Consider the following 23,905-nt stretch of genomic DNA (forward strand, 5'->3'; position numbering starts at 1 on the left):
ACAGATGCACAGTACCTACCTCAAGGCAATATCATACAATTAATATATGTTTTTTAATCAAACACTTGGAAATTTTTAAAAACGAACCTAAAAGTCATTGATTATCTGACCATCTACTGATAACTGTCAATGCTGTTGATTTTGGTATATTTTTTCCAATTTCTATCAGTGTATTGTGAGTATCTCAACACTAGAAACATGGTGAGGATCCAAGGAGAATGAATTATATATCAGGGGAAAATAAAAGAGTGGTGTTTAGTTATTTGTGCTTAAAGGACTCACATTATAAGTGAGTCCAGCCTGGTTATAGTAAATGAAACAATATGAAGCCCACCTATTTGTAAAATCTACACATGACCACCTTCTTAAGAGCATTATTTGTTGTTAGAAACCTAGAACATTTCAGAATTCCCATAAAAACAATAAATAATGAAAATAAACATGAAACTAACCAAAAGCACGCTTGTGGGCGAATTTGCTCACTTTTCTTTCTTTTGGTATTTCTTCTTTGGTATTTCTTTGATATTTCTTTGGTACTGCAGGCTCATGTAGTGAGACATCCCAACTCGTCATCTTGCAAGCCTCTCCAACTTAATATGTCCAAACTCAACTCTTGCTCCTCCACCCACTCCTGCTTCCCCGAGTCTCCCCCATCTCAGTTATTCACACCTCCACCTTCTCGTTACTTGAACCAGAAACCTAGGAGTAATCCAGGCATCTTTCCCTCCTTCATTTCCACATCAATCATTTCAGCAGCCCAAATCCCTCTCCAACACGTTCGCTTTTCTTCATCTTCTTGGCCCTAACTCTAGCCCTACCCGGTCTGTTTGAGTCACAGTGATAGCTCACTCACTAACCACCCTGCTTCCTCTCCAGATCAACTTCAAGCCAAGCAGGCGATTGAGGACACTGCACCGACTGCTTGCTCAAAATTCTTCAGTGGCTCTTCAGTACTTTCAGGACAGAGTCTTTAGAATGGCCTCCACGGCCACTCACTCACTCTCCTGACCCCTCACCCCCTCCTTTGGCTTTATCTTTCTCACTCTTTTAGTCCTTCTCTCCTCAGGGTCTTTGCATATGCGGATCATTAATACTTTCATCTCCTTCCCTGTGGCCTAGCTCACTCACTATAAATGTCTCTTCCTCAGACACCTTCCCTGAACCCTCCATTCAAAAATAAGTCCCCCCTTACACTTTTTTATAGAGCCCTGTGATTCCCTTCACAGCCACCATGACAATTTATTATGACATACTTATTTGCATGATTATTTAATGTCTATCTTCCCACCAGATTATAAATTCCTTGAGGTTAGGAATATGTCTGTTTTGTTCATTGCTGCACCCTCAGAAACATAATGCCCAACACATTGTAGGACTCAAATATTCATTGAATGAATGAATGAATGCAATTTTCTTCCCTTACTGCTTCTCTCTGGTATTAAAAAGGATTTACACACCTGGCCTGTGTTGCTTAGTGGTTTGAGTGTCATCCCATGCATCAAGAGGTCACTGGTTTGATTCCCTGTCAGAGCACATGACCACGTTGTGGGCTCAACCCCCAGTAGGAGGTGTGCAGGAGGCAGCTGATGTTTGATATTTTTATCTCTTCCTCTCCCTTCCAGTATCTCTTAAAAAAATCAATAAAAACATATATTAAAAAAGGATTTACCCAAAATGGAAAGCAGAGGAAAGAAGTTTCTAGCAATTTTTTCCAACGTTTTCTTCTCAATGAGCTCCAATTATCTTCAAAGGGGAATTGTTACAATATGTATCTCTGATTTAAAAATTTCCTGTGAAAACTCCCACTTTCCCATCCAATTGTCTGTACTATCACTTTAATTCAAATCCCATACTAATGCCACTTTCCTGCTGCCTAGAAACTTATTTTCTCTCTTTTGAACCTGCCTCATACTTAAGATCTCTCTGACTCAAGTGGTATACAATGTTCATAAAGCTCAGGTCTTAAGATTCAACCTAGAGTAATGATGTGGCATAAAGGACCAGCTAATCCAAAGTCTCTTAGAAATAATATAGTCCCCAAGCAATACTCCTTTTTAAATCCATATTGTTGTTTAATCCATTCAACATGTGCTATGTGCCAGGGACCGTGTTCTACAATGAGGTCCACCAATGAGCTAAACCTGACAGAGTTCCTGCCCTCACAACCTTGTGGTCCAGTGCTGTTTGAACAACTTAAAAATGCAGCCACACAGGCTCATGTAGACATCTTCCAAGATTTACTATGGAACCTGAACCAGATGTTATTAGGAATATTGACCACCTTAAGCCAGAAGGCAATGTGCAGCCGTTGCTTGTTCACCACGCCATGTCCCTCAGCCTGTCTGCTCTGGCCTGGCTGTGACCGACTGTTCCATACACCATTGTGTGCCCTGCAGAGTTTCTGCTCAGTGCTGTCTAATATGCAGAGACCAACTGCACAGGTGCAATCCAAAATGCGTGTGCTTGTATGTTGGGGGAAGGAGCCATCAATATGGGTCACGTGTCATTAGGCAAATGCCTTAGCCTCCCATCTCCGGCTGGAGCACTTCCCAGACGTGCTCTCCACGGTTCCTCAGAGGCTCTGCAGTGGGATTGCGCCCAGTTCCACAGCTGTAACCAGCACATGAGCACACCTTTTGTTGGCTCTTCTCTCTCTCTAGTCTCTCCTCCCAAACAGACTACCTGTGCCCAAGTCCTGGTTACAGGGTTTACTTTCAGAGGAACACAGTCTAAGACACACACCCGCCCCCCACACACACACAACTCTGGACTTCCCTCAAATAGAGAAAACCCAGAAAAATGACTAAATTTATTATAGTTAATTGCATCGTCCTTATTTCACTGGTCAGAAGTAAAACCAACCCGGCCAAATTTCTTCGTATCTACTAGGTTCTGGGGAAACTAAGACACATCAGATAAATGTGGTCCCTGCTCCGCAGGTACACACAGTCGACCAAAGAGCCACTTTTCCTAAGCCCAAGTGACAGAAAAAGAAAAGTTGGTTAAGGACCTCCATTATTCCCCATCTCCAACCTGTATGTATCTTCGGTAAAAATATATAACGATACAGAGTGGGCCTGATACCAATCTGGTGTGCACCCCATTTCCCCTTTTCTGTGAGCCTCGATTCTCACTGTTACAAGTGACAGAAACTCACCACAAACTTGCTTGAGCCAAAAGGCAATGTGTTGGCTGGAGTAGCTGAGAAGTCAAGGGATACACAGGCTTCAGGCCCAGTGCACCCCTCGGCTTCTCAATGATGCTGTCAGGTTTTGTCTGTCTGCATGTCTTACATCTGATCCATTTGGCTTGGCTTTCCTCTCAGGCCCCTCCAAATGAGAGAAGACATCATCTCATGTCCCCCAACAAAGAAGATGTCCCCCTTCCCCAGGAGCCATCTAAAAAGGCCTCATGGAAACACTGGGCTCTGCCTGGGTTGTGTATTTCCCCTCAGACAATCATGGTGGCCACGGGCAGTGGAGCTCTGACGGGGCTGAGCTGTGTGCCCATCACTGGCTTGGAGGGGTGAACCCCAACCCCCAGGAAACAGAGGCTCTGTTACTTGAAGTTAAATAGCCACAGCAGGCTGGGACTCTAACGCTAAGCACAGTCTTTCTAGATCCTAGGGCCACCACAAGAAGTATTTTTCTGTTTTCTCTCAGAGTCAGAGTCTGAGAGGGAATGTCCCAGATCAAAATGCGTTTCTTGGTGGAGGAGAGATGTTTTTCACTTGGATTTACCAAATAAGGGCATAGTTTCTGGAGCTCTGGGCGTTGCTCTGGGGACTTGTACAGATGCCCAGGTTAACTGGCTTTTGCAGCCCCTCTGACTGGTGGGCACTGCACGGCGAGTGTGACATCCAGGTTTTCCTAATAAGGCCACCCATGGCTGGAGCCACTGGAAAAGCTCCAAGTTGGGGAGGGCAGAAGAGGGAGCTGTAAGACCTTTGTTCTTGGGTACATTCCCGAGAGTGGGAAATGCCCTCCTCTGTCTGCTCCTGAGTCAGAGGCCGGGGCAGCTTCTCCAGCCCTGAAAAATATTGGAACGTAGGAAGAGGAGCTGGATGCTGGTCCCTGCCTCAACTGCCAGAAGAGCAGCTAATGGAAGCCTGTGCGAGGCTGTCTGCACACAGCCTGGGCTCCTGCATTCTGGGTGCTGCTGGTTGGGAAACTGCAGAGCGTTGACCTCCTAGCAGTGTTGCAGGAGGCTGCTTTCTCCGCTCGTCCTGCCCATAGCAGTGTAAGGGCCTACTCGCCCCCAGGATGGGCAAAGCTGAAGCCTCTCTCTTTGATCTTTTCCATATCTTCATTTTTTAATATATATTTTTATTGATTTCATAGAGGAAGGGAGAGGGAGAGATAGAAGCACCAATGATGAGAGAGAATCATTGGTTGGCTGCCTCCTGCACACCCCACACTAGAGATCAAGCCCACAACCTGCATATGTGCCCTGACCAGGAATTGAACTGTGACCTCCTAGTTCATAGGTTGACACTCAGCCACGGAGCCATGCCGGCCAGGCAAGCCTTGCCATATCTTTAATTAAGCCTAATGGCCCTTTAGGCTGGTGGCACCCATAACACCTAGTCCTGGACCATTTTCATATCGGTGGGCAACAGTATGTATTTTCAGTCCCGAATGGGCACCCCCCCCCCCATTTTTGCTCCCCATGCCTACTCTGTGTGTGGCTCTCCCACCTACACAGGAGTAGAATATCCTCCTGAGTCCAGATTTTAAGGAATCACCCGTCGAATCCTATAGATTCAACTTCTTTTCTTTCCCCACCTTCCTTTCCCCCTTGGCTTATAATTAGCCATTTTTCTTCTTAGTGTTGAAGTCTGCTTATTTGCGATTCATCAGTGAGTGAGTCCTGTGGGAGTTACTCTCAATTACAAATTGAAGACTAATTGTGCCGTGATCACTGTTGCTCTGAGACGCCTCCACTGTAATCACTTCCTAAATTAACTCTATCCTCTTATTTCACATGAAGCTGAGGCTTTAAGATGAGCTGTGATTTGTAGTAGGAAACACAGCAGTTGGTGAACTGTGGAGTCACAATGACATTTTTTTTAAACTTCCTTTTCCTTTTTATTTGAATTTTGGATTATTTTTAAAATCTAAAAGTAAAATTTGTTCAATAGAAACAGCACAGATTTTTGCTTTTACTACTGTTTATAAAATTAGGTGGGGGTGAGTAGGAAGAGATCAATCAAAGAACTTGTATGCATATATGCATAACCATGGACATAGACAATAGGGGTGGGGGGCGGGCTAGAAGGGGTCAATGGGAGAAAAAAATGGGACATATGTAATACTTTCAACAATGAAGATTTAAAAATTATTTTTCCTGTCGTCACTCTTGTTCTGAAAACGTTTCTGAAAAATTTAAATCACCGTGCCCCGACCCACACCATTTTTTATAGTGCCTTGGTCTATTTTCTTTTTCACTGTGCCTCTTTTTAATGGGGAAGGTGGGAGTGTTGAGAAGGAGAGATTCAACTACTGATCCTTGGGTTGCATGATCTGCTGTACTTTGAGCGTCTCTGACAATCAGGTGACAAGCAGGAAGCTGGAGAGAGCTAATTGTAAGTCACCTGGGAGGGGAGAGAGAGAAAGGTAGTATCCACAAGAGGAGGCGAGGCAGTGGCTTGGATCAAGGTCCCACAACAGAACAAAGAGAAGCTGTTCCCACAGATGCCAAGGGAAAACCAAAAGGAAATGGACAAAAGAAATGTGGGAAAGATAAAACCACTGAACTTCTCAGGTTTCAGACCTGACAAAACCTATTTCCCAGCCAAGCCCCGTGGCAGGCTCTCTCCCCGGGCCCTGCTGGGCCCTGCCTGCCTCTTCTCCATGGGCAGCGGGCAACATCTATGTCCTGCAATGCTATGTCCTGCAGCTGCAGAGTGACCCCTGAGGATTCTGGCCTCTTCTTTGCTGAGCTCCAAAGACCTCACTTCAACATTTCTGCTCAGTTGATCCCAGATCTTCCTCTGAGGGACTCTTCTCATTCACAGGTCATTGGAGTTCTGTGATGAGGGACAAAGAACGGTCTATGTTCCCAGCTCAGAGGCTTACCCCTGGGCAGCTCCCTGAGGATTCTGACTCAGGTCACATGCTCCCATACAGAAATTCAACTCAGAGTTAGAAATACAAGTGTTGATATCCTTGAGCTGCCAACACACCCAGATCCAACCCACGTCCTGAAAGGGATGTGACTAATAAGGAATTGCCAAAGAAGGAACCAGAACTTCTCCCGTCTGTCTGCTGACCACCTCCAGCAGCAGTAGCAAGTGTCCTTGCCCATTCAATTCCAAACTATAGAAAAGTAGAAGGAAGGGAGGTGGGGGGAAATCACCCAAAGTTAGAGATACCTAGAGATAAATACTGTTCACAGTATGGCACAATGATTTCCAGTCTTTTCTTCCAAAATAGTAGAGATTGCATTTTAATTTAACATTATAGTATGCACTAGTAGCCCAATGCACGAAGATTTGTGCAAGAATGGACCTTCCTTCCCCTGGCCGCCTTTCCACCTTTGCCCAGGTTGGAGCCGCCTTTCCGCCTTCACTCCGGCCTAGAGCCACCTTTTTGCCTTTGTTCTGGCCCAAAGCCACCTTTCCACCTTCCCACACTGCCCAGAGGCCCAGAGCCACTGGGGCTGTGCAGAATGCCCGTGTCCCACCCCCGGCTGCTCAGGGCCTGCTATGCAAATTAACCCACCATCTTTGTTGGGTTAATATGCATACTCACTCCTGATTGGCTGTTGGGTGTTGCGAAGGTACAGTCAATTTGCATCTTTCTCTTTTATTAGTGTAGATATTTCCTCTTGTTCATATAAAAATTTATAAATATATTTAATGTAACACTTGTACATAAACGCTTTTCAGGTATTCAGGCTAGTTTCTTTACAATCGGTCCCTAGAAGGAGTTTAATGAGGTCAACAGTTATAAACCTTTTTAAGGCATTTTTATCTCTTGGCCAAAGTTCCCTGCCCTTTTAAAGGGACACGAGGAAAATGATTTTGTGACAGTCACAAAGGCTCTTACTGACTCCAGGGAAAGGTTTGTCCTCAGCTGATTTAAAACCAAATAGGATTAATACCTTTTTACCTTCTGAGAAATAACCTACTAGTGAGTGACCCTCATGCAACAGTGCAGCTGCCTTCGTTCATTCCTAAGGGCAAATTAAGATCCAACCGATCGGCCAAGGACAGCAGTTCTCAACCTGTGGGTCGAGACCCCTTTGGCAGTCAAACGACCCTTTCACAGGGGTCGCCTAAGACCATCCTACATATCAGATATTTACATTACAATTCATAACAGTAGCAACATTACTGTTATGAAGTAGCAACGAAAATAATTTTATGGTTGGGTCACAACATGAGGAACTGTATTTAAAGGGCCAGAAGGTTGAGAACCACTGACCAAGGACATGCTTGTAGGATTTCAAGATCCCCCCAGAGCTATCTTCCAAATGTTAACAACACTGATTTTTAAAATTTATGTCATTGTACATTAATGCCACTTTTTTGTTAACTCTCCTATTCCTTTTTTTAAAACAACATATATAATGTATCTATATTATATATAATGTATCCTATATAATAAAAGCCTAAGATGCTAAGTGTCTGACCATTTGTTCGGCTGTTTGACCAGTTGCTGTCTGACCACCAGAGGGCAGACACTCTGACTGGTAGGTTAGCTTGCTGCTGGGGTCTGGCCAATCAGGACTGGGCGAGATGGGCCCCATCGTGCACCGGTGGGGTCCCCTCAGCCTGGCCTGTGCCATCTCTCAATCTGAGACCCCTCGGGGGATGTCAGAGAGCTGATTTTGGCCCAATCCCTGCAGGCCAGGCCTAGGGACCCCACCGGTGCATGAATCTGTGCACCGGGCCTCTAGTCTATAATATATGTATAATGTATATGCACATAGACAGACTCAAATGAACTCAGTGAAAATGCTTATCCTGTGTCTTTGATGAAGCAGATTTAATTTCTCCCCTTTAACACACACAGCAGTTTTCAGTTACATTTCCGTCAGACAGGATAGGTGACATGGCCTGCTATTACTGCAGAAATGAAGGCTCTTCTCCCCTTTGTCATGTTACACATGGATGATTGGCAGCATCGGAATTTGCTAACAAATTACTGTACCTGCTGCTTGGTGCTATTTCTCCCTCCTTCTGCCTCTCAGACAGACATTTCTTGCCTATCCAAAGCCATTTGAATTCCCAGTTCAAAGAATCTTTGTTCAATGGCCAATTTGTTCCCAAGAGCGTTGGAAACAGATATAAAAAGAGACACATATTTCATGGGTGGTGGCTTTATGCCAGTCTGATACAGCAAACATTGCTTTCGAGAATGCCTGCCAGCATGCCTGCCCGGGCACAGCAGGCTGTAGCAGTAAAGAGGACCATGGTTTAATCATACTTGCAAGGTGTCCTAGCTCCTGTGAGGTGTACTGAGTGCCTGCTGGGCAGTTCGTGTCCCTGTGAAGAGCAGACTGGTGGCAACTCCAAGGGGAGCAAACATGCTAAAATATTGTGACCAGATTCCTAGAGCACAGTTTTCCCAGCTCAGCAATTAGAGATTTCCCCCTGGGAATGTTATTCATATGAAAGTATTCAAATAAAATATATTGTACTAGAAGAGGAAGGGGTTACATAAAGATCTATAGTCAATTCTGAAAGGTATGTGTGTGTATATACATATATATATATATATATCCATATTTTGTGCACTCCTATACCACAAACTTACACCCCCAATATATGTATTAGATAAGCAGGGATGCTCTCCCACCATCTGGCCATGCGAGCAGAGGAAACAGTCCTGTGCTGGGTTAGAGATCTCTGAAGGCCCTTTTAGCTGGGGTCCTGATCATATGCATAAATAGGCTTTTCACAAGGGGATGACTATGTAATTCATTCATCTTGATTGATAATTAAAACCGACAATGAACAGATCAACACAAATCAGGAGGGCAAAAACATCTGGGACTCGGTGTAATGAGAATACCCCAAAACCTCCTTAGTGGTAATTGCATTGCAAGCACCAAATAGCTTTCACAGTTGTTTTTGCAAATGATACAAATTAGCACCCAAGATCTGAAAAGTACACCGACTGTAAAAACATTGGGGAATTTAGCAGGGCCCTGGGTAGTTTGGCCAAATATATGTATGAACCTAGATACATGCTAGCATATAATTTCGGGACTTCTTGCAGCGAAGGAAAAAAAGTGAAGACTCTAGAATCCTACTGCTATTTGCACTTGGAACTCCCAGGTGAGCAAGTTCATCTACTAGACAGTTTTCTCCCTTCCCCACAGAATTCTTTCCCCATTTCCCACAAACACCCTGAGAATTTAAAAATATCTAAGAAGCTTAAAATCTGCAGTTTAAATGCTTTTCCTTGTTAGGAAATGTAGAAACCCCACAAACAATTGGAAGGTTTTATGGGTACTTAGTTATACCTAAAAAGTCCAGGAAAGCTGTAATACGATTTAACCGTTGAATAACTCATTAGACTTAAACACACCTAGTGAAACAGTAAGAAGAAATTTGCAAAGCAGTGGGTTCTGATTTTAATTTACTTCTTTTTTTCAGGCCCTCTGCCTGAGTCCAGTGAGGAGTGAGGAGTAGGTGCTTGTTGTACAAATCCTGCAGAGAAACATCTCACACAGACAAAATAATCAGGCTGGAGCAGGAAGGCTTCAGTTAAAAAAACAAGAGTGCTGTCCAGCCGGTGTGCTCAGTGGTTGAGCATAGGCCTATGAACCAGGAGGTCACGGTTTGATTCCTGATCATGGCACATGCCTGGATTGTGGGCTCGATCCCCGGTGGGGGGTGTGCAGGAGGCAGCTGATCAATGATTCCCTCTCATTATTGATGTTTCCATGTTTCTATCTCTCTCTCCCTTCCTCTCTGAAATTAATAAAAATATTTTAAAAAATAATAAAAACAACAACAGTGTCATCAGATGTGGAGAGATGAAAGAACAATCTCTCTCTCTCTCTCTCTCTCTCTCTCTCTCTCTATATATATATATATATATATATATATATTCTTTCCCTCCCTTTGCTTAGCTCCGTTTCCTTTTTCAAGACTTTTCTAGCAGCCGCGCAAGGGGAAGGGGAAGACTGGGTGTCCCAAATCTTGGAGCCTTCGCTTGCACTGCTCTTTAGCACCAGGCCTATTCTACTCGTTTCTGCCCCTTAAGCTCAAAGCAGATGCCCAATACACATGTGTTCATGGAACTCCACCTTTTTGAATCACTGTCCTTTTAAAAAGCATTTCTACATGCGGTTTTCCCATGTGGAAATGCCCAAGGTCGTCCACGTAACATCCCAAGGTCAGCGAGGCACAATGCTGTGAACCCACTTGACAGAAAAGACGCTGCCGCACAGAGACTGCACGACCTCCCCAAAGTCACGCACCCACGACGAGGCACTTAGAACTTCCAAGCAAGCTGCCGGGGCTGCTGAAATGAAACAGGGAAAATCAGGCTCATTTGAGAAAATGCGTTCTGTCGTTTGGAATTCTCAAACAATATTAATGGAACAACTTGAGATGAATACATTGCCGGCTCCTCATCTTTTACCTATGGGGAATTTGTAGAAAATTAAGCACTTACTGAAACATAGTTACCAAGCCCCGTTGGCGATGGTTCCAGCTGCCTCGCGGGGGACAGTGGGAAATGAGTGAGAATACCCACACTGTGTATCCGCAAAACCTTTCCGGAGAGATGGGGGCTCAGAGTCGTTCTACAGAAGAACAGGAACAGGTGACTAGTGCGGTGGCTTTTCAACCACTTCTCCTCCCTGCAGCCACAGTATTTTGGTTCAAGTGAAATCAAGTCCAAGTGAAAATAATTTAGAACAATATTCAATAGGGAAAACGTCAACAAAGGGTTTGTCTTCTTCTTTTCTTTTGACACCAGCTGAGCTTCCATGTCTAATTCCTTGTTGCCTCCATGCCTTTTGGTTCTGGCTGTGAAGCAACGTCGGTAAGCCAGGGGCAATCATTTTGAAACTGATCTGAATTTGTGACAGGGAATGATCTAGTCTTTGAAGTGGCATAGTTGGAAATGTCTCTCCTAACCCTCAGTGTAGCCACCTGTCCCATAGGAACTAGAATAGGGGTGGGGAAACCATGGCCAAGTCCGGCTGCCACCTGTGTTTGTGCCACCTGTGACTTAGCAATGGTTTTTAATCTTCTTAAGGGGTTGACAAAAATCAAAAGAAGACTATTTCTTTTTTTTCTTTTCTTTTTTGTTAACCCTCACTAGAGCATATTTTTTCCATTGATTTTAAGAGAGTGGAAGGGAGATGGGATGGGGAGAGAGAGAAAGAGGGAAGAGAGATCGATGTGAGAGAGACACATGGATTGGTTGCCTCCTGCACATACCCCGACCTGGGTGGAGATCAAACCTGCAGCCCAGGTACGTGCCCTTGACCGGAAATCGAACCCAAGACCCTCCCATCCTCGGGCTGACACTCTTACCACTGAGTACACCGTCCAGGGCAAGACTATTTCTTACATGTGGAAATTATATGAAATTCAAGTTTTAGTAGTTATAAAAGTTGAAATACAACCATACTCACTCATTTCCACACTGACTCTGACTGCTTTGATAATAGAGTTGAGTGGTGGGGATGGGGCAGGGACCTATGATTGCAGAGCCTAAAACATTTGCTATCTGATTCGTTGCAGAAAAAATAACCTGAGCACTGCTGAGGCAACATAAAGATGTGCAGACCTAAAAAATGTATATCGTGCACATAAATTCAACATTGTGTTTGGAACAAAAAACACCACATCCGTTTTTCTAAGCAGATCAACAGATTTTTAAGTGTGAATGGCAATTAATAGGGCATATATTCACAGGCTGCTTCAGTGCCCCTATTCCTAGCCTCTATCACCATTCACTGCATTGTAACAATTGTAACTAGGTGTACAATTGTAACTAGGTGTACAATTTGCTTATGTAGTCATATTATTGTCTTTTGCATTCTTAACAACTTTATAAATTATCTGTGGCACTGCTCTCCCAAAATAGTTTTTGATTCAGGTTAAACATTTCAGTTAATAGCATAATTCATAGAATTCAAAAGTGTTCAAGTAATAATTAAATTTTTTTTAAATGTCAAGTAAATGTGTAGAAAATTCTAAAGAGATGGCATTAATAGTGGCTCAGTAATGAGGAGCCATCTGGGAAAACACAGTCTATAAACAATTACCTTCTGACTTAATTCATCCCTCATTTACAATATGCCAGGCAGAGATTTTAAATGGAAAGACTGTCTTATTCTAGAGGGAATCTACTGAATTTAGTACTTAGAATGAAATCATTTGGAGGCGTTTAAAGAGAATTTTTATCTTGTCAAATTCATTGTATGAAAAACTAGTAAAAAGAGATATTTTGCATCACATGGTATGTGCTATATCTTTGAAACTCCATATTGCTAATATAAACATACATGTTTGCTTTAAAAAAATCTAGTTATTGTATTAAAATGTGTTTCAGGGAATGTTTAAATTACCCGTTCATGGGCAAGGTTTGAAATATTAAAAAATAACATGAAATTAAAATCTGGACAACTCTCCCAACATGAGGGTTATTTGATCCAGCTCCTTTGAAAGAGAAAGAATTCCTTTTGTCATCTTCCGAACACAATCAATGCCTGGTGTTGGAATTGGTTGAGAAGGGGTGGGTCTCTGAGCTTAGTGAATACTGTAATTACAATAGCACGTTTTTGCAACAGTCACCGGAACATCCACAGGCCTCTGTCTTCAAAACGTGCCACGGCTGTATCCCATGACAAAATCCTGCATGTGTGTGTGGGTTTTGTTATTAACTCTAGGTTTGAATTAGAATTCCCTGTCTTACAGCTTGAAGCTAAACTCTGTTTACAAAACAGTATTTACACTTGACTAATTTTGCAGATCAAACTAATTAAATCAATTAAACTGGTGATTAACCAAATGAAGGCTGATTGCAAAAATTAGTGGGTTTATTTTGGAGGACTGGAAGTAAGCTAATTACTGCAGTGATTACTTGAACCTGGAGTACTCTAAATGTGGTATAAATTGAAACCTCATAGTGAATTAGACTGGGAATTCATTACAGTTTAAAGCACTGTTAATACTATTCAGTCTGTTCCTCCTTGGGGACAATTTTCCTCTCTCTGTGTTTTGTATACTGATAAACAATCACTTGGGTTGTGTGCTTTTTGCGGTGCAACCCAGTAAAGTGGAGGACCCTGAAGAAAAATTATTTACTTTTGAGTGAGATATACCAGTGCCTGTCCAACTGGAATGTACACTCCAATCATTTGAGGATCTCCTAAAAGGAGGATTATGATTCGGTATGTTGGGGTTGGAAGTGGTGGTTAGGGTGGGAACATGGGGTCATGGATTGGAAGGTGTGTGTTCATGCACATATATGTGTGTGTGTGTGCATGGGCATATGAATATGCATAAGAGGTTATATTCTTGGCCTGGCTGGGTGGCTCAATTGGTTGGAGCATCGCCCCATACACCAGAAGGTTTTGGGTTAGATTCCTAGTCAGGTCACATACCTCGGTTGCAAGTTCTGTGCCTGGTCAGGGCTCGGGCATCGGAGACAACTCATCAATGTTTCTTATATCGATGTCTGTCTGTCTCTCTTTTTCTCAAAATTGATAAAGACATATCCTCAGGTGAAGATTAAAAAAAAAAGGCTAAGATTCTGCCAGTCTGTCAAGCGCTTGAGTGATGTTGACATTGCTGGTTCTTGAACCACACTTTCAGTTACAAGCACATGCACTGAAGTGGACACAAACTGTCAGAATTAGATTGGATGCTTCAGGCTGGGATATGGAGACTAAGCTCTCGTTACATTCCTTGGTGATGAAGCTGACCCACTACTGCAGGAGCTGCCCGAGCACCAGCAGCAGGAATGGCTACTGCAACCGGTCCTCACTGCGTGGTTTTTCCCATGGTCTTCTCGTGCAGGCGTGTTCGTAACAGAGTATTTATGTCTGTCCGTAATGCACTCTACTAATTGGTTTTTAAAGCAGATCATTTTAACAAAATGTGAACACAGCTGAGCGTGTGGTCTACATTTTGCTGATTTAAATATCACTGAGCTTTCGGTTCTCTTTTTCGCTGTCGTTTCAGATTTATGAGATGGTATTTACAATAATAAAAGGAAGACTTCAGGTTCTGTTCAAAGATGCAATTAAATCTAGGAGAGGGATGTCAGTTTTATGCAAAATTTTAAAGGGAAGCCAAGAGCTTCCTTTTGCAGCCCGACAGGAGGCTAGACCTATCTTTATTTTCAGTGTTGCATTCATTTTAGATATTTGGGTTGTGTGTGTGTGTGTGTGTGTGTGTGTGTGTGTGTATAATCTTCCCCGTTAATCAAAGAACCTGTGTTGACATTTGGTTTCCTGCATGTTGCAGGTTCATAGCAAGACACACCTTATCCCTACAGGGAACCCCACAACCTTGAGCAGTGACTATTCATTGCCACTTGATAAGCAGTGCCCCCTGGGTGCCAGGGGCTGGAGAAGGCACATTTGAATACATTAAGAGCACAGACTGTGCTTCAATGAGGACAGAGCTCTCAGGAAGGAACAGCGGCGCATCGAAGAGTTTCCATCTGGTGGGAGAACAGCATTCAAATGGCTGCAAGGAGCAGCTTTGTGGTAGGAACAGATAAATCTCTCAGGGCTTTGATAAGCTGCCCAAAAGTTCATCAGAAACACCTCGGTTAGTTTTCCATGTTACAGGATTGTGGATTTTCCCTTGATGCTTGAGACATTTGCAAGTTGCCTGCTCCCTGATCCCAGTGCAAACTAGCATTGGTGAGTCTTCAGTGGAGATGGAGAAGGTACAGGAGGTTGAGCTGCATCTTTATAGATCCCAGAGAAGTGGATTTAAAAGCTAAACATTTGATGTAAGCTTATCCAACTGACCTTTTTAAAACGTAAATAAAACAAAAAAATTATAGGCTGGAAATTTTTAGTTGAGTAAGGTTTTATGATGGCAAGGTTATAGTTGTTGTTGTTTTTTAATTAGATTGAATTAGTTGAAAACATTTGACATAAAAATTGAAAGGTTTTCTTGTCTTGTTAAACAAAGATTACTAGAATATTTCCATTAATTACCAATTGCCAGTCTGGAGAATTTCTAATTATAGAAGATGACAAAAGCAAATAATTAAATAATCAGCTGAGGGTAGTACAGATGATACTTGCCTCAGTGAACTCACTACCAGGACCACATGTCTGGGTTTTATTCACTGACATGGGGTGGATGGACTATCTATCTCTGGGAAAAGATGCAAGTAATTGAGTGTATATATATACACTCTTTGATATGGGCACTAATCATGAGGGATCTGCCCTCATCAACTAATTACCTCCCAAAGCCCCTTCCTCTTAATATCATCACCCTGTTTTGGATTTCAATATATGAATTGGGGGGAGGGGCACAAAAATTCACACCATATCAAGACGCATCCCTGCCTAGAGGTCAGATTGCTCACACAGACCTGTTCAGTGCATCCATTCCTTATTAGAAAAGCTAGCAGAGGCTCACTTAGCAGAAGCTCACTGGCATTAGGAAGAACATCTCAGTAACGATAGTATGAGGCACTCTCCCCTTGCAAAGGAAGGCTTCCCTAGAGCATTCCATGGGCGGGCATTGACAATGATTGCCTCCAGGAGTCTGGCTTTAAAATATTCTATGACTCTTCTCACCTTCTCTATGCATACCTCTCTCTCTCTCTCTTAACAGGATGCAATGGTGTTGATTAGATTCTAGCTTTTTAACTACAGCCCCATCCCTGGTCCATCTTTAAGAAATGCGTCCCAGAAAGAACTCTGACCATTCACAACAGCATGGATGGACCTGGACAGCCTTATGCTAAACGAAATAAGCCAGTCAGAGAAAGATAAATATCACATGATCTCATTCATTCGTGGAATATAATGAACAACATAAACTGATGAACAAAATAGATCCAGAGACATAGAAGCATCGAACAGACTGTCAAACCTCAGAGGGAAGGCAGGGGAGTGAAGGGGGTAAGAGATCAACCAAAGGACTTGTATGCGTGCATATAAGCATAACCAATGGACACAAGACACTGGGGGGGGGGGGGGGGGCGGGTGAGGGCATGTGCTGGGGGTGGGAGTGGCTGGGGAGAGGTCAATGGGGGAAAAAGGAGACATATGTAATACTTAAGAATTTAAATTAAAAAGAAAAGAAAAGAAATGCATCCCAAACCACCTTGACTGTATTTTGATCTTCCTAAACCCAGTCTCCTTGTTTTCACCCATAGAGAGTCACACACAGTACCTGGACTTGGTTTCCAAGCTCTCAGTGAACGGTTACCTAATTGTCCTCTCTATATACAATTCCACCAGTGAAAGAAACTTTTATAATTCACAGGTGAAGTCAGAAGTTGAAGAACTTATACTAGTATAATTTCATCTTCCCCTTTCTTCCTTTAATTAGGAATATGCCCTGTAGGTTGTGAGAGTCAGAGTTCTTTGTATCTGCTTAACCAGTGTTGTGGGTAAAGAAGAGTCCAATCTTGGAGATATGATTCCCATTCATTCTACAGAGTGTGTGTTCCATTGTGGGTTACCCACCAACATCCATTCCTCGCTTCTTTCTTGCAAACATAAACTTGAGTTTATTTAGGTGTCTACTCTCCAGGGAACATGACCACAGCTGAAGGGTAAGTCCTGGTAATCTCATTTCCATTGCCAGTGATTAGCTTAGAAGAAGGCATGTGGCTGAGCTTTAGCCAATGTAGCTGTAGTGGAAATCTGCTTTGGACATCTAGAATTGATGCCTCCTCTTACAAAGAGACACAAGGAAGAAATGGCCTGCTTGTTTTTGTGGAGGTGAACCTAAGTATCTGCAGGCCCATGAAGGGAGCCAGTCTGAGGGCAAAGCTGACATGTTGACATTGGCAGAGGGGAAAGATGGAGAGGATATTTATGACAGCACCAAGATGCTGCTGGAGCTGGACAACTCAGGACTTCGTCATCATGTAATACATTTCCTTTTATTTATTACGCCATATGAGTTAGGGTCCCTGTTAAGTGAAGCTAAAAACAAAAGACATTTTATCTTCTATTATTTATCCTTTATTATTTCTCATGCAATCCAAACTTTTGACTCTTTCTGTTTGTACGGGATGAGCACTGGGACTTTCACCTTGCTTACTAACTCCATTCCTCTATTTTTCAGATAAATAAATGGCTGGACCAAATGAATCCAGGACTTGGATACACAAAACTCTACCAGAACTCTCTTAGTTATTGTCAGCCAAGATGACCCTTCCCCAAAGCTTTCTCTTATTGGCTCACAGTCTCTGGGAAAACTTTTCTCTTAAAAGCTGAATAGACTGAGCTGCTATCCCCATGTCTGTCCTCTGCTGTGTTGATTTTGGCCAGATGGAACCCCTTACCTGCACTTGCCCCAGCCTATTTAAGACTCAACCAGGTCGCTTTCCCACTTTTGCTGGGTGCAGCACTCAAAATGTTAAGCCAATTTGCATTTGATTACTTGATTGTTTCAAAAAGTATGCATGCAGGTATTGAATTACCAATATGGGATGTTAACACAAACAAGGTAAATAGCACAAGGTAAATTACTAAGAGGTGATAAATAAACATATCCACAGATTAAAATAGCAAACACGCTGATGAAATTTATAGTAACCTACGGTGGAAATATTTAATGTTAAGTGTTCAGTCTCCTTTCACCTGGCAGTTGGGGGAGATTCTTTTCTGAATATTCCTTTAGGATCTGACTTACAAAGTGTAGTCAATCCATTAGCCCAACTTGCAATGAAGTGGATTAATTTATCTTATAATATGGCATGATTTTGGGTGTGAAAGAAGCAGAGAGAAATCCTCTTCCCTTGGGACCTTGAGGAAGCCTGACATGGGCTTTGGAAGGATTTCACAAAAGAACTTTTACATAGATATATCCATGCGACAATCTTGAATGGCTGGGCTGCTATGTGAGAGGCATCCAGCATCCTACAGGTGCTGGGAGTTTTTGAAGATGAGTCAGACTTAGGTTCTCCTCCCAAAAGGATCCCAAATAAGACATTAACTTAGAACCGGGACAGAAAAAGAGAAAAATGACTCTAGGATTTGGCACCAGGAGAACTGTGAGGAGAGCCATGCTGCCAGGGAACTGGAGAACTGGGAGGGGTTCCTGGCTTTAGATGAGCTTAGATTTCAGGGTGTTGAATCACAGATGTTGTAGCCAGGTCTGCAGAGATGTTTTTATGCAGCTGGACATCACCAGGCTGCTTGAATTCCTACTTCTAAGAAGTGTTCTGATTGTATTTACCTCAACGAATTTTCTGTGGATTAATAACTAGACCATCCTTAACAGGCAGACCTTTTGGGTTGGAAATTTATTGTTATTACATAGTAGTAAAATATTAGATGTAAGATGGGGTGCTTTTCAAATAAAACCTGGGAAGGAAACACCCAGCAGATCATTTGCTTGACCCTTGTCAGGGCCATCTTGAACACAACACTGGGAAATACCACAGCCCAGTGGAAAGGGTACCGGCCGAGGACCCAGGAGGTGTGAGTTCTGGTTCTGGCCAGGACCCTTAGACGAGTCACATATTCTCTCTGTACTTCTGGTTTCTCATCTGTAAGGGTAGATTGGGCTAAATTAGCTCCGAAGTCTCTTTCCATGATTTCTGCAACATCTTAGAGTATTGTTCACACCCCAACTCTATTTTGCCATCAGAGGTGTTTAATAAAAATATGTACAACTTTTTAGCTTCCCAAAGCATAGTCATTATTTTACATTTGGTCCTTTCTCAGCCCTGAAATGTTGGCATTATTAATGACACCTCCAGTCAGATGAAGAAATTGGGGTACAGAGAAATTAAAGGTCTTTCCCAGGTCCCTAGCTGGTGCATTAAGCCCAGGCTCCCCTTCACTTTCCCATCCCTCCACAAATTCCCCTCCACCCCACATGCTTCAGTCTCAGGTTGGTCCACTCTTGAGTGGACTTTAATAAGGGACCTCTTATACAGATACTACTAGCCTTTAGGATTACAGATAGATTTTTTAAAACTTTTTACTTTGAAGTAATTTTATATTTATAGAAAACTTTGATATTTATAGAAAAGTTTGTATTTATAGAAAAGTTTAGAAGATAGTACAGAGTCCTGTGTACCTCTCACCTAGCTTCTTCTAATGTTGACATCTTACATAACCACGGTCATGTCAAAACTAAGAACTTACATTGGTACAGTACTATGAACTAAACTACAAACTTAACTTGGATTTCACCAGTTTAAATTTTTAATGGAGAAATAAGTAAAATTGGAGGCTGGGAAATAGGATTAAGGACATAAAGTCTTCTGGACCCTATCAAACAATACCATGTACTGTGTGTGCTACAGGGCTAGTCACACAGCAGGCATAGACTCCTAACACCAAAGCATCACACCCCCGAGGAGAGAGTCAGCAGACATAGGGGGCCTCAGTGATGAGAAAGGCAATGGCCACAGAGACCATTGATAAGCCAAGTGCCAAATGCTTCAGTTTTTGAACAACACCCTAGGTAGCCAACCAAAGACACCTTTCCGGTCCTGTCTTTTATGGACAAGATGCTTGCTCTCACCATCCATCATTTTCTGAGTATTATCCTTTCCTGGAAGATATTGCAGTATTATTCAAAACATGCCAAGTGGGCAGGAGATCCCAAGAGTAATTGTGAGTTATGGGGTCATGGGGACCTCATTGCAAACTATTTGCAAAACTTAATTGGGGTAATAAATAAACTAAGCATGTAAATTAGATTGAAGACTTATAGTGTGAATTAGAAGGAGGCCATTAGCCTGTGTAGTCAAAGGATCCCAAATAAGACATTAACTTCTTCCTGTTCTGTAATATTTGCTGAGTGAACTGTTAATCGAGGAAGCATTAAATCCAAACATCCTAAAATTTCACAACTAAAATAACTTGGAAATGAAACCATTTAATGAGATCCTCTCTGATCCAGATGTGAACTTTATTTTTTATGATTAGGCACCCAGGCACTTTTCATAGAGAGGAGGGTCTGGCATTCGCATCTGAATCCGCTTGCCCCCCGGGGTTGCCGTCCCAGGTTGCCCCGCTATCCAAAAGTGAAGGGTCTTAAGCAGGGCATTTAGAAGCAAATGCAAAAGAAGAAAAACTAAAATTCAAAAGGAATGAAACAAGGAAGCCATTTGAAAACAAACAGATCTGTAAGCTGAACAGAACTATCTCTCTCTATTTTTTTTTTTTTAAACTAGGTGGTCAAAGAGAAATTCAGGCCTGGCATTTCTTTTTCACCTATCTGAAGAACGAGTAAAGGGCATCTTACAAGTAAATATAAATATTTTTAACAATAAGAGAAACCCAACGCCCAAACACTGCATCGAATCCTCCAGCCCAAGTCAAGTCTTACAGCGGCTTTTTTTTTTTAAGCAGTTGATTGAATGAATACAAATGCCTCTCTGTTGTCACTTGGGATGCCACTTGATATATCCCATTTTCTAGACTCTAATTATTCCATTTGTAGACATGAATGCCATTTAGATGTGAGCTAATTCAGCATGGTAACTCAATTAGATTTGTACCGACTTGGATTTATGAAACATCAATGGGTTCTTGGTGAGACCAATGGGACTGCGGGCGATTCATCCCAAAGTCACACCGACACAGCCTCTCAGGAGCTCAATTAAACATGCCAGCCATGAGGATGTTTTTCAGCTGGAATGTTTCACAATTAAAATAAAAGAGGCTACTGTGTTCCTCGGCACGCATGGCCCAGCAGAAAGAAAGGCCCGCAATGACACAGGCTGAAGTTTCCTTCAGGTTACATGCTCTCGCCATCAAAGACGGCTCTTTCGCTCGGCTGACTTCAGAGCACCTGCGAGGCTGCACTCTCGGGCCAGCTTCAGTCCCTCCACGTGGTGGAGAACATGGAGTTTCATGAGGCCTCACGTTCAAGGGCACACAATACCTTTTGGTTGAGCTAAACTGCTAAGATCATCTTAGAGTCTGCATCTGCCTCTTGGTTCTGAGAGCTGAAAGGCAGATGCTGAATACCAAATTCAATCTGTAAAAATGTGAGAAATCGCAAAGTGATGAACATTATGCTAACTATAGTTTCAGCATAAAAATGTGGCCCTTGGCCCTGGCCAGTGTGGCTCAGTTTGTTGGAGCATCATCCCATACAGCAAAAGGGTGTGGGTTTGATTCCTGGTCAGTGCACATATCCAGGTTGTGGATTTGATCCCCATTTGGAGGGCAGGGGGTACTGGAAGCAACTAGTCTCTCTCTCTCTCTCTCCCTCTCTCTCTCTCCCTTCCTCCCTCCCTCCCTCTCTTCTTCCCTTCCTTCCTCCTCCCTTCTCTCCCTCTTTGAAATCAATAAAAACAACAACAAAAATATCCTCCAGTGAGGATTTTTTTAAAGTGGTCCATGGTCAGAACGTGGGGGAAAAGACTTGAAACCAGGACTATCCCCTACTGATACCGTATAAAAAGTCCTCTTTTTAAGGAAATAATGTTTCTGTGCATCTTTGTGCTGGTCTCAGGAACGCAGACAAGCACCTGCGTGTTAAATGCCTGTGCCTGGCAGAGATTTGCTGCATATTCCATCTTCCTCACGGTGGGAGTGTAAAGGCTTCACTGGTTCAGGGGGCGTCCAGGGTTGCCCCGCTATCCGAAAGTAGAGCGTTCCTACAAAACCGTTTGAAAGCCAAAATGACATAGCCAAGAAGCAGTCACCACAGGACACCTTGCTAATGGATGCACAAACTACATGGAGATAAAGCACAGATGCTCCCAGACACAGGTGAAAGCCATGACGGTTTGACGCTGAGGTGCAGAGAGCTGTTCCTGGGGAGGAGCGTGGCAGGCCGCTGTCCCATTCCCGTGCCGCTGCCTCCATCACAGCTCCACCTAAAACAAATGCTGAATGCTACTTTGCTTTTTGACTTTTTTTCCTAAAAGCTAAAATCCTCTTCTCATTTATTTTGGTTCTCAAAAACAGGTAGCAACGTAGGTCTTTCATAAAAGCCAAGTGGCGCAAAGAGAACTTCCAAAAGTGCGTGATTCCTGTGCTTGGTAATACTGTGCGCATTAATGAAGCAATGGGACTGGCGTGCACTCATTTTGTCAATGATGAGCAAACTTGGAAATGACTGTTGTCGTTTTCCTAAATCAAGTCTTAGACTGAAACACGGACGATTGTATTTGTTTTTCCAAGGTCTGGATGAGGGACAAAAAGGGGAAAGAGTTTCCATGTTTTATATCTCCTTTATCTCCCTCTCTATGTAACCTAATATTTATTTCTACTGTGAGACAGTAGTAGAAGAGGCAGTAGTACTTGGTTAAATTTAATAAATAGCATTTGCCTTGCATGTCATTTTCAAAGTGCAGTTCGACGTGGCTTGTACCACTTCCTCCCCATGACACGCCTACGGGACAGCCATGCATGTTTCTGTTTTACAGCTGAGGAAACCGGTCGTGGAGAGAGGATGTGTGTCTTGCCTAAGTCTGCAAGGCGAAATCTCAGTGAAGAGGTATTTCTACCTTATCCTTTCCGGTTAAATCCGTCTGATATGGTATAGCAGAAAGAGCATGGGTTTTAAGTCAGAAAACACTATTTTACTTTCTAGTTGTATCATTTTGAATCCTCTCAGCATTGATAGGAGATAGATTTAGCCTCAGCACAGGATGCATCTGGGGGCCTTTTTGAGTTTGATTTGGATAAATGTTCCAAAACTTGATCCTGAAGAACAAATCCCTGGGATTGTTTGATTATCCTGCACATTGTCAGCGGCCGGAAGCTCCAGGGGAGAGATTCATTATCCGGGAGCGGAGGCCCTCCAAGCCTGTGCATCTGTCTCTCTAATCTCTCAGGAACCTTGACTTACACTGGAAACACAGGTTAGGCCTTCCTTTTATTGCTCTTGTAGCAACTCCCATCCTAGCTTCTAACTTCCAAGAGTAATGGTCTCCGCAAAGATTTTCTCTGGAGCCACCCAAAAGAGAAAGTCCGGGAGTTGGTTTGTATTCTGTTTGCATCCATTAACATATGTATAATCCACTGTAATCTTGCTATGTCCACACAGATCAACCAACTCTCCTGGGCTTGTTTTCATCCCAGGAACTGCCTGCCCCTCAAGGAGCAGAGAGCATCAGAAAGACCACAGTGCTGGGAGTCAGGAGATGACAGGCCTCCGCCACCCTGCTCTGTCCTGCTCTGCGGGTGACTCCGTGGGACCGGGTCAGCCATGGGTTGGCTGCAGCCTTGGGCAGCTCGCCCAGCCCCTCCAGCCCGCCTCCAGCCGTATTGTCTTCACCTGCACCCATAGTGCTATCCTCCAACAACTGCCGGAAGGATTACATAAAATCACACATGTGGAAACATTTTGTAGGCTGTTAACCAGTGCTTTTTTCAAGGGACACTGTCCCATACATGCTACATATTATTGTTTTTAAAATCCATGGTTGTAAAATACCACACCTCAGAAACGCACAGTGTGCTCTGGCATACCAAATAATCTGAGAAGCGAACTCTTTGGAAGCTTGTTTAATGCAACGTTTCACAAACTATTTGACCACGGAATCCCCTTTTCATTTACAGTCATGTGCCACTTAACGGCGTGATACATTCTGAGAAATGCGCCACTAGGCGATGATCCTGTCACTGTGCGAACGGCACAAAGGGCACTTACGTAGCCCTCTCTGTCGGTGTCTGTGCTGTACTTCTATAGTCTGGGCTGGTTTGCACCAGCATGGCCACAAGGGAGTAATTGCAGTGCCAGCCCTGACACTTGGCTTCCTTTTGGTCATGCAGGTGCCTGACGTCAGCTTTGACTGGG

Source organism: Myotis yumanensis, unplaced genomic scaffold (genome assembly GCF_028538775.1).
Source record: "Myotis yumanensis isolate MYYU_CA2020_CCGP unplaced genomic scaffold, mMyoYum1.0.hap1 SCAF_1, whole genome shotgun sequence".
Lineage (NCBI taxonomy): Eukaryota > Metazoa > Chordata > Mammalia > Chiroptera > Vespertilionidae > Myotis > Myotis yumanensis.